This window comes from Lonchura striata, chromosome 24 (assembly GCF_050655825.1).
Source record: "Lonchura striata isolate lonStrDom1 chromosome 24, ASM5065582v1, whole genome shotgun sequence".
Taxonomy (NCBI): Eukaryota; Metazoa; Chordata; class Aves; order Passeriformes; family Estrildidae; genus Lonchura; species Lonchura striata.
Genome location: NC_140726.1, coordinates 5,186,725 through 5,198,432, shown reverse-complemented (window position 1 = coordinate 5,198,432; position 11,708 = coordinate 5,186,725). Strand labels below are relative to the sequence as shown.

General features: G+C 51.4%; 1 long non-coding RNA gene across 1 annotated transcript; it reads left to right on the top strand.

The window, feature by feature from the left end:
- Positions 1-1,605: 1,605 nt before the first annotated feature.
- On the top strand, positions 1,606-3,386 carry LOC144247424 (uncharacterized). Its single transcript, XR_013341136.2, has 2 exons — positions 1,606-2,828; positions 2,985-3,386. It is a non-coding gene; the product is annotated as an uncharacterized LOC144247424 (long non-coding RNA).
- The last annotated feature ends 8,322 nt before the right edge of the window (positions 3,387-11,708 follow it).

The following is an 11,708-nucleotide window of genomic DNA, read 5'->3' as shown; positions in this document are numbered from 1 at the left end:
CTGGGGAGAATTTTGTGGGTCTCAGGGGTTTTTTTGGGAGGAATTTTGGGGGTCCCGAGTAGAATTTTGTGGGTCTTGGGGCGGGTTTGGGGTTCTGAAGGGAATTTTGGGGGTCTCTGGAAGTATTTGTGGGGTCCCAGGAGGAATTTTGGGGTCCTGAAGGGAATTTTGGGAGTCCCAAGGGGGGTTTTGGGGTCGCAAAGGGAATTTTGGCTGTCCCAGGGGGAGTTTTGGAGTCCTGGGGAGAATTTTCAGGGTCTCAGGGTTTTTTTGGGAGGAATTTTGGGGGTCCCGAGTAGAATTTTGTGGGTCCTGGGGGAGGGTTTGGGGTTTTGAAGGGAATTTTGGGGGTCCCAGGGAGGGTTTTGGGGTCCTAATGGGAATTTTGGGGGTCCAAGGGGGATTTTGGGGTCCTAATGGGAATTTTGGGAGTCCCAGGGGGGGTTTTGTGGTCCTGAAGGGAATTTTGGGCGTCCCAGGGGGTTTTTGGGAGGAATTTTGGGGGTCCCGGGTAGAATTTTGGGGATCCCACGGGGGTGGGTTGGGGTTCTGAAGGGAATTTTAGGGGTCTCAGGGGGTTTTTGGGGGTCCCAGGTGGAACTTCGGGGTCCCTGATAGGTTTTTTTGGGTCCCAGGGGGGGTTTTGGAGTCCTGGGGAGAATTTTGAGGGTCCCAGGCGGTTTTTGGGAGGAATTTTGGGGGTCCCGTGTAGAATTTTGGGAGTCCCAGGGGGGAGTTTGGTTACTGAAGAGAATTTTGGGGTCTCTGGGACTTTTTGGAGGGTCCCATGAGGACTTTTGGGGTCCTGAAGGAAGTTTTGGGGTCTCACGAAGTTTTTGGGAGGTCCCAGAAGGAATTTTGGGGACCCTGATGGGAATTTTGGGGGTCCCAGTGGGGTTTTTGGGGGCCCGAATGGAATTTTGGGAGTCCCGGGGGGGGGGTTGGTGTCCCGAAGGGAATTTTGAGCGTCCAAGGGGGTTTTTGGAGTCCTGGGGAGAATTTTGAGGGTCTCTGGGGGTTTTTGGGAGGAATTTTGGGGGTCCGGAGTAGAATTTTTTGGGTCCTGGGTGAGGTTTTGGGGTCCTGAAAAGAATTTTGGGGTCTCACCAAGTTTTTGGGAGTCCCAGAAATAATTTTGGTGACCCTGATGGGAATTTTGGGGGTCTCAGTGGGGTTTTGGGGGGTCCCATGGGGAATTTTGGCATCTTGAAGGGAATTTTGGGGTCTCAAAGAGTTTTGGGGCTTCCCAGGATGAATTTCGGGGACCCTGCTGGGAATTTTGGGGGTCCCAGGGGGGTTTTCGGGGTCCTGAAGGGAATTTTGGTGGTCCCAGGGGGGTTTTCTGGGTTCTGAAGGGAATTTTGGGGGTCCCAGGGGGTGTTCTGGGTCCCGAAGGGAATTTTGGGGGTCCCAGGGGTGTTTTTGGGGTCCCGAAAGGAATTTTGGGGGTCCCGGGGCCGTCTCGGTGGTTTTGGGGTCGCGCTGGCTGCGGGGCTGCAGTACCGCCCTGTGTCCACAAGGCGGCAGCACTTGTCAAGTGAGTCCGCGACAAGATGGCGGCCCGTGGGGACCTTGATGGTGACAGGCGTCTTTTGCCGATGCCTGTCGGCTCCCGCCAAAAACCCGCACGCTTGCGGCGCTGCTGACCCCACGGCCCGTGTGCACGATACCAGAAACGCCGCGGAAAATCCCGTTGCGGGGCGCCGGCGGTGCGGGCAATTCAGGCAGTGTAAAAAACAGACATGGGTCCTCGAATTTCAACGTCCTCGCCACTCCTAAGATGGCGGCCGCGGGCGGCGGGCTGCAGTGTCGCTCTCTGCCCACACGGCGGCAGCACTGTGCCGTCAGCAGCGAATGCCCCAAAGATCCGCGCGGGAAAGAACGGAACAAAAACCCTGCCTCTGACCCGATAGGAACCGAAAGAAAAAACCTTTCCTCTTAAACTGCATTTCAACAGAGTTTATTTTTACATTTTTCACATTTATATTCACATTCGGATTTATAATGTATATTGATATATAATTGTATTTTCATAATTCCTTACATTTATTCCATTTATTATATTTTATTATATTTTATATTTTTATACATATCTGTCGTGGTTTGACACGGAAAGATAATTTTTTCCGGAAGGAAGGGGTCAATTTAGATATTGACCAATTGAAAGTAGACATGCCTCTGAGAACACAGAGGGGTTGAAAGCAGAATTCCCAGGGGAACTCGCTCTTTTTGGTTCCGGTCAGCATGCAGTGCAAACCTCCCCTGCCCAGCCACGAGCTGGGTGCGGGAGGGGAAGCCCATGGCCTGAGAAAGGTAGGCCGAAAGCCCCAAGGGTGGTGAAAGGACTGGAACCGGGCTGGCCCCTGCAGATGGAAGGGTGGAAGAAATCTGGGATGTCTCCATTTCCCCCCCCCAGAGTTCCTCTCCCGAGAGGGAGAGAGAAAGCCGCAAGGAAGGAGGAGCGGGGGGAGCTGCTGCAAGGTGCCCAGTTGTGTGGGAGTTGCTGGATGTCCAGGCATCGAGCCATCCTGGGAGTTCGGACTTTTAACCCTTCCTTGAGAAAATGAAAGCTTTATGAATTTTCCTTTCCCCTCCTCGGTTTGAAAGAGAGGAAGAGGGACACCTTGGACCCTGGGATGGGATGTTGGAAGGAGGAATTCTGGATGGGAGGGGGACAAGGAGTGGCTTTTGGCTGGACTTTTCCATGTTAGCCACAACCTGAACCAAATCTTCTCCTTCAAGAGGGACTGTGTTTTGGGAGGATGCCAGTGAGTCAAGAGACCTGCTTCAGCTGGGAAAAAGACAAAAGTGGAGTGAAGAGAGAAAAGGTTGGGGGGTTTGTGGTGGCGCCCCCTTGCCCTGGAAAGGAAAAGAGAAGAGAAGAAGATCTCTGTTCTTGAGCCCTCGGCCCCAGGGGAAAATGGGGGGGGACTGTGGTCCCAAACAATGAAAAACTGAACTGTTGTTTTCTCCCCTCTTGGCAGGGCATCCTTGAAAGGAAAAATCCTAAAGGCAGTGACCATCCATGCATTGGTGGTGAGAGCACTGTGCATTGAAAGGAGAAGGGTCACCATGGCAAACTTTTTCTCCGGGCGGTGCCATGTGTGACATGGAAACACAGGATGTGGCAGCTGTGTTTCTTGGGGGGTCTGTGGCACAGGAGAGACTCTGTTCCCTCGATGGACTGAGTATCGATTGCTTGGAGGGTGGAAACCTGATTGGGGTCCAGATTGTGTCTCACTGTGGTTTGTTGGAGTTGGGTGGTGGGGGGAGGAATGTTTTGCAAGGTTTTCATTTGATCTTTGTGTGGTTCTTTTCCCCCCTTCTTTAGTTTTCTCTTTTCTTTAGTAGTAGTAGTTTAATAAAGTTTTTTTTCCTGTTATTAAGCTTGGGCCTGCTTTGCTCTATTCTAGATTCCACTTCACAGCATTCAAGGTAGGGATCACATTTTCATGGGGGCACTGGCATTGTGCCAGTGTCAAACCATGACAATATCTTAATAGATTGCTTACATATTTCTATAGTTAGATTTAGAGTTCTAAAAGGTTTATATTGATTAAAATAAAAACCTGACTCTATCCAAGTAAAAATCTTTTAAAAAAAACCTTTATTTAAACTCCATTTAAATTTATTTCTATTTTTAGCATTTATAGTCAAATTTACATTTTAAATGTAGATTGATGTATGGTGTTATTTATAGTCTATCTCTTCCTAATACTATTTTTATTTCTATTTTATATTTTTATATATATCTGTATACATTGAATATATATTTCCATATTTAGAACGATATCAAAATAAAATGTATATTCATATTTTTTCCATTAATGCCCTGCCTCTAACCAAATAAAAACAAAAACAAAAAAAAAAATCTTTCTATAAACAGTACTTGAATATATATTGAATACACCCTGCATTACAAATTGCAGGGGAAATGGATTCCCTCATGATTTGAACACAAGAAATAATGGAAAAGGAAGCTTTTTCCCACAATTTAAACCCCTTTTCTCTCCATAACCCCTCTTTTTTCTGGGAGCGCTGTGGAAGGTCTGGGGGTTCTAAGGAGGGACTGACACAATAAAAGGGGAAAGTTGAAAGCTCTCCCGTGGAACCCCACATGCTGCCCGGCCTGCTCAGGTGCTGCCCCTTGGCAAGAGGGCTCTTCCCTCGGCATTTTCTCAAAGGGATGCTCCGTGCCCGGGTGGGTCCAGCTGCTCCCCGATCCCTGCTGGATGTTCCAGCCATAGCTCCTGGAGGGACACTTGGGATACCCCTGTTAGCCCCTCTGGATTAGCAGCTCCCTGTGCAGGTGTGCCCAGGTAGCTGTACTGAAAGCAGCTGCTCACACGGGGAGCTGCTACACCTAGGAGTGGGGGATGAGGTGAAGAAAGGTCCTGTGGGGTGTTCCCTTCCCTACGCAGGCCTTTGCCAGACCCTTAAACAATGGGGTGCCAGATTTTCATTGCCAAGATAATTAACAATCTTTCCCCTGGCCAAACAGGAATTGTGCTACCAAAATTGCAAACAGTGAATGATTTCTCGCAGACCACATCTGCCACCACCAGGAACTCTCACTGCCTTTGGAGAGCAGCACGCCTCCAGTGAACACACATCAACACACAGGGAGGGTGAGGTAGGTTTTACACGGAAAATGGGCAGAGGTCGGGTCACAAGGCCTGTGGCCCCAAGTGACTTTCTACATCTTTTTGTTCTGAATGGCACAGGATTTATCCAGGAGAAAAACTCCTGCCAGCAAGAATTCTCCCTGCCCTGGAAGAGACAAGCACCTCCTCGACACTGACATCAGGAAGTGTAGAGAGTGAGCCATGTTTCACAAAGAATAGGGCCAGCGACAGAGTCCAAGAGCCAGGGGCCACGAAAAAAGGGTTGCCCCTTGAAAATCTGAATGGAGAAGGATGTGTTGTGGACCCAAGCTGCTTTCATGTCGATGAGGGGTTGCCTTGATGATCCCAAGCACAAATCGCAAACTGACTTCAGGAACCAAGACCGGCGAGCGTGCTTTCCTAGGCAAAAGATCTGGAATTAGCGCACAGAACCTTGCGTCCCTGCGTGGACAACTGAGTGCAGGAAATATGAACATAGAAAAATATAACCCAGGCCCAAAGAGCACCCACCTCAAACTCGTGCTGCCCTGATAGACCCAAGGGAGCCCTACAAACTGACATCAGGAACCTGGACTGCTGAGTTTTCTTTCCCAGGGAAAATGGCAAAGGACGTGCCCAGGAGGCCCTGGCCCTAAGCTGGGTCCAGACTGCAAAAAATCTTTATATTGAAGGATGGACCCCAGACCGAAGTTGTCCCCACCTCAAACTTGTGCTGCCCTGATACACCCAAGGGAGCCCTACAAACTGACATCAGGAACCTGGACTGCTGAGTTTTCTTTCCCAGGGAAAATGGAAAAAGGATGTGCCCAGGGGCCCCTGGCCCTGACTGCAAAGAATCCTTATATCAAAGGATGGACCCCACACCGAAGTTGTCCCCACCTCAAACTTGTGCTGCCCTGATAGACCCAAGGGAGCCCTACAAACTGACATCAGGAACCTGGACTGCTGAGTTTTCTTTCCCAGGGAAAATGGCCAAAGGATGTGCCCAGGGGCCCCTGGACCTGACTGCAAAAAATCCCTATATCAAAGGATGGAGCACAGACCGAAGTCGTCCCCACCTCAAACTTGTGCTGCCCTGATAGACCCAAGGGAGCCCTACAAACTGACATCAGGAACCTGGACTGCTGAGTTTTCTTTCCCAGGGAAAATGGAAAAAGGATGTGCCCAGGGGCCCCTGGCCCTGGGCTGGGACTGACTACAAAGAATCCCTATATCGAAGGATGGACCCCACATCGAAGTTGTCCCCACCTCAAACTTGTGCTGCCCTGATAGACCCAAGGGAGCCCTACAAACTGACATCAGGAACCTGGACTGCTGAGTTTTCTTTCCCAGGGAAAATGGAAAAAGGATGTGCCCAGGGGCCCCTGGCCCTGACTGCAAAGAATCCTTATATCAAAGGATGCACCCCACACCGAAGTTGTCTCCACCTCAAACTTGTGCTGCCCTGATACACCCAAGGGAGCCCTACAAACTGACATCAGGAACCTGGACTGCTGAGTTTTCTTTCCCAGGGAAAATGGCCAAAGGATGTGCCCAGGGGCCCCTGGCCCTGACTGCAAAGAATCCTTATATCGAAGGATGGACCCCACACCGAAGTTGTCCCCACCTCAAACTTGTGCTGCCCTGATAGACCCAAGGGAGCCCTACAAACTGACATCAGGAACCTGGACTGCTGAGTTTTCTTTCCCAGGGAAAATGGAAAAAGGATGTGCCCAGGGGCCCCTGGCCCTGGCCTAAAACCTGACTGCAAAGAATCCTTATATCGAAGGATGCACCCCACACCGAAGTTGTCCCCACCTCAAACTTGTGCTGCCCTGATAGACCCAAGGGAGCCCTACAAACTGACATCAGGAACCTGGACTGCTGAGTTTTCTTTCCCAGGGAAAATGGAAAAAGGATGTGCCCAGGGGCCCCTGGCCCTGGGCTGGGACTGACTGCAAAGAGTCCTTATATCGAAGGATGGACCCCACACCGAAGTTGTCCCCACCTCAAACTTCTGCTGCCCTGATAGACCCAAGGGAGCCCTACAACCTGACATCAGGAACCTGGGCTGCTGAGTTTTCTTTCCCAGGGAAAATGGAAAAAGGTTATGCCCAGGGGCCACTGGCCCTGACTGCAAAGAATCCTTATATCGAAGGATGGACCCCACACCGATGTTGTCCCCACCTCAAACTTGTGCTGCCCTGATAGACCCAAGGGAGCCCTACAAACTGACATCAGGAACCTGGACTGCTGAGTTTTCTTTCCCAGGGAAAATGGCCAAAGGATGTGCCCAGGGGCCCCTGGCCCTGACTGCAAAGAATCCTTATATCGAAGGATGGACCCCACACCGAAGTTGTCCTCTCCTCAAACTAGTGCTGCCCTGATAGACCCAAGGGAGCCCTACAAACAGACATGAGAAACCTGGACTGCTGAGTTTTCTTTCCCAGGGAAAATGGAAAAAGGATGTGCCCAGGGGCCCCTGGCCCTGAGCTGGGGCCTCACTACAAAAAATCCTTATATCGAAGGATGGACCCCACACCGAAGCTGTCCCCACCTCAAACTTGTGCTGCCCTGATAGACCCAAGGGAGCCCTACAAACTGACATCAGGAACCTGGACTGCTGAGTTTTCTTTCCCAGGGAAAATGGAAAAAGGATATGCCCAGGGGCCCCTGACCCTGATTGCAAAAAATCCTTATATCGAAGGATGGATTCCACACCGAAGTTGTCCCCACCTCAAACTTGTGCTGCCCTGATAGACCCAAGGGAGCCCTACAAACTGACATCAGGAACCTGGACTGCTGAGTTTTCTTTCCCAGGGAAAATGGAAAAAGGATGTGCCCAGGGGCCCCTGGCCCTGCGCTGGGGCCACACTGCAAAAAATCCTTATATCGAAGGATGGACCCCACACCAAAGATGTCCCCACCTCAAACTTGTGCTGCCCTGATAGACCCAAGGGAGTCCTACAAACTGACATCAGGAACCTGGACTGCTGAGTTTTCTTTCCCAGGGAAAATGGAAAAAGGATGTGCCCAGGGGCCCCTGGCCCTGACTGCAAAAAATCCTTATATCGAAGGATGGACCCCACACCGAAGTTGTCCCCTCCTCAAACTTGTGCTGCCCTGATAGACCCAAGGGAGCCCTACAAACTGACATCAGGAACCTGGACTGCTGAGTTTTCTTTCCCAGGGGAAATGGAAAAAGGATGTGCCCAGGGGCCCCTGGCCCTGACTGCAAAAAATCCTTATATCGAAGGATCTACGCCACACCGAAGTTGTCCCCACCTCAAACTTGTGCTGCCCTGATAGACCCAAGGGAGCCCTACAAACTGACATCAGGAACCTGGACTGCTGAGTTTTCTTTCCCAGGGAAAATGGAAAAAGGATGTGCCCAGGGGCCCCTGGCCCTGACTGCAAAAAATCCTTATATCGAAGGATGGACCCCACACCGAAGTTGTCCCCTCCTCAAACTTGTGCTGCCCTGATAGACCCAAGGGAGCCCTACAAACTGACATCAGGAACCTGGACTGCTGAGTTTTCTTTCCCAGGGAAAATGGAAAAAGGATGTGCCCAGGGGCCCCTGGCCCTGGGCTGGGGCCTCACTACAAAAAATCCTTATATCGAAGGATGTAGCCCACACCGAAGTTGTCCCCACCTCAAACTTGTGCTGCCCTGATAGACCCAAGGGAGCCCTACAAACTGACATCAGGAACCTGGACTGCTGAGTTTTCTTTCCCAGGGAAAATGGCCAAAGGATGTGCCCAGGGGCCCCTGGCCCTGACTGCAAAGAATCCTTATATCGAAGGATGGACCCCACACCGAAGTTGTCCTCTCCTCAAACTTGTGCTGCCCTGATAGACCCAAGGGAGCCCTACAAACAGACATGAGAAACCTGGACTGCTGAGTTTTCTTTCCCAGGGAAAATGGAAAAAGGATGTGCCCAGGGGCCCCTGGCCCTGAGCTGGGGCCTCACTACAAAAAATCCTTATATCGAAGGATGGACCCCACAACGAAGCTGTCCCCACCTCAAACTTGTGCTGCCCTGATAGACCCAAGGGAGCCCTACAAACTGACATCAGGAACCTGGACTGCTGAGTTTTCTTTCCCAGGGAAAATGGAAAAAGGATATGCCCAGGGGCCCCTGACCCTGATTGCAAAAAATCCTTATATCGAAGGATGTACCCCACACCGAAGTTGTCCCCACCTCAAACTTGTGCTGCCCTGATAGACCCAAGGGAGCCCTACAAACTGACATCAGGAACCTGGACTGCTGAGTTTTCTTTCCCAGGGAAAATGGAAAAAGGATGTGCCCAGGGGCCCCTGGCCCTGACTGCAAAAAATCCTTATATCGAAGGATGGATTCCACACCGAAGTTGTCCCCACCTCAAACTTGTGCTGCCCTGATAGACCCAAGGGAGCCCTACAAACTGACATCAGGAACCTGGACTGCTGAGTTTTCTTTCCCAGGGAAAATGGAAAAAGGATGTGCCCAGGGGCCCCTGGCCCTGCGCTGGGGCCTCACTGCAAAAAATCCTTATATCGAAGGATGGACCCCACACCGAAGCTGTCCCCACCTCAAACTTGTGCTGCCCTGATAGACCCAAGGGAGCTCTACAAACTGACATCAGGAACCTGGACTGCTGAGTTTTCTTTCCCAGGGAAAATAGAAAAAGGATGTGCCCAGGGGCCCCTGGCCCTGGGCTGGGACTGACTGCAAAGAGTCCTTATATCGAAGGATGGACCCCACACCGAAGTTGTCCCCACCTCAAACTTGTGCTGCCCTGATAGACCCAAGGGAGCCCTACAAACTGACATCAGGAACCTGGACTGCTGAGTTTTCTCTCCCAGGGAAAATGGAAAAAGGATGTGCCCAGGGGCCCCTGGCCCTGACTGCAAAGAATCCTTATATCGAAGGATGGACCCCACACCGAAGTTGTCCCCACCTCAAACTTGTGCTGCCCTGATAGACCCAAGGGAGCCCTACAACCTGACATCAGGAACCTGGGCTGCTGAGTTTTCTTTCCCAGGGAAAATGGAAAAAGGTTATGCCCAGGGGCCACTGGCCCTGACTGCAAAGAATCCTTATATCGAAGGATGGACCCCACACCTATGTTGTCCCCACCTCAAACTTGTGCTGCCCTGATAGACCCAAGGGAGCCCTACAAACTGACATCAGGAACCTGGACTGCTGAGTTTTCTTTCCCAGGGAAAATGGCCAAAGGATGTGCCCAGGGGCCCCTGGCCCTGACTGCAAAGAATCCTTATATTGAAGGATGGACCCCACACCGAAGTTGTCCTCTCCTCAAACTTGTGCTGCCCTGATAGACCCAAGGGAGCCCTACAAACAGACATGAGAAACCTGGACTGCTGAGTTTTCTTTCCCAGGGAAAATGGAAAAAGGATGTGCCCAGGGGCCCCTGGCCCTGAGCTGTGGCCTCACTACAAAAAATGCTTATATCGAAGGATGGACCCCACACCGAAGTTGTCCCCACCTCAAACTTGTGCTGCCCTGATAGACCCAAGGGAGCCCTACAAACTGACATCAGGAACCTGGACTGCTGAGTTTTCTTTCCCAGGGAAAATGGAAAAAGGATATGCCCAGGGGCCCCTGACCCTGATTGCAAAAAATCCTTATATCGAAGGATGTACCCCACACCGAAGTTGTCCCCACCTCAAACTTGTGCTGCCCTGATAGACCCAAGGGAGCCCTACAAACTGACATCAGGAACCTGGACTGCTGAGTTTTCTTTCCCAGGGAAAATGGAAAAAGGATGTGCCCAGGGGCCCCTGGCCCTGCGCTGGGGCCTCACTGCAAAAAATCCTTATATCGAAGGATGGACCCCACACCAAAGATGTCCCCACCTCAAACTTGTGCTGCCCTGATAGACCCAAGGGAGTCCTACAAACTGACATCAGGAACCTGGACTGCTGAGTTTTCTTTCCCAGGGAAAATGGAAAAAGGATGTGCCCAGGGGCCCCTGGCCCTGACTGCAAAAAATCCTTATATCGAAGGATGGACCCCACACCGAAGTTGTCCCCTCCTCAAACTTGTGCTGCCCTGATAGACCCAAGGCAGCCCTACAAACTGACATCAGGAACCTGGACTGCTGAGTTTTCTTTCCCAGGGGAAATGGAAAAAGGATGTGCCCAGGGGCCCCTGGCCCTGACTGCAAAAAATCCTTATATCGAAGGATCTACCCCACACCGAAGTTGTCCCCACCTCAAACTTGTGCTGCCCTGATAGACCCAAGGGAGCCCTACAAACTGACATCAGGAACCTGGACTGCTGAGTTTTCTTTCCCAGGGAAAATGGAAAAAGGATGTGCCCAGGGGCCCCTGGCCCTGACTGCAAAAAATCCTTATATCGAAGGATGGACCCCACACCGAAGTTGTCCCCTCCTCAAACTTGTGCTGCCCTGATAGACCCAAGGGAGCCCTACAAACAGACATGAGAAACCTGGACTGCTGAGTTTTCTTTCCCAGGGAAAATGGAAAAAGGATGTGCCCAGGGGCCCCTGGCCCTGGGCTGGGGCCTCACTACAAAAAATCCTTATATCGAAGGATGTAGCCCACACCGAAGTTGTCCCCACCTCAAACTTGTGCTGCCCTGATAGACCCAAGGGAGCCCTACAAACTGACATCAGGAACCTGGACTGCTGAGTTTTCTTTCCCAGGGGAAATGGAAAAAGGGTTTGCCCAGGGGCCCCTGGCCCTGACTGCAAAAAATCCTTATATCGAAGGATCTACCCCACACCGAAGTTGTCCCCACCTCAAACTTGTGCTGCCCTGATAGACCCAAGGGAGCCCTACAACCTGACATCAGGAACCTGGACTGCTGAGTTTTCTTTCCCAGGGAAAATGGAAAAAGGATGTGCCCGAGGGCCCCTGGCCCTGACTGCAAAGAATCCTTATATCGAAGGATGGACCCCACACCGAAGTTGTCCCCACCTCAAACTTGTGCTGCCCTGATAGACCCAAGGGAGCCCTACAAACTGACATCAGGAACCTGGACTGCTGAGTTTTCTTTCCCAGGGAAAATGGAAAAAGGATATGCCCAGGGGCCCCTGGCCCTGGGCTGGGGCCTCACTGCAAAAAATCCTTATA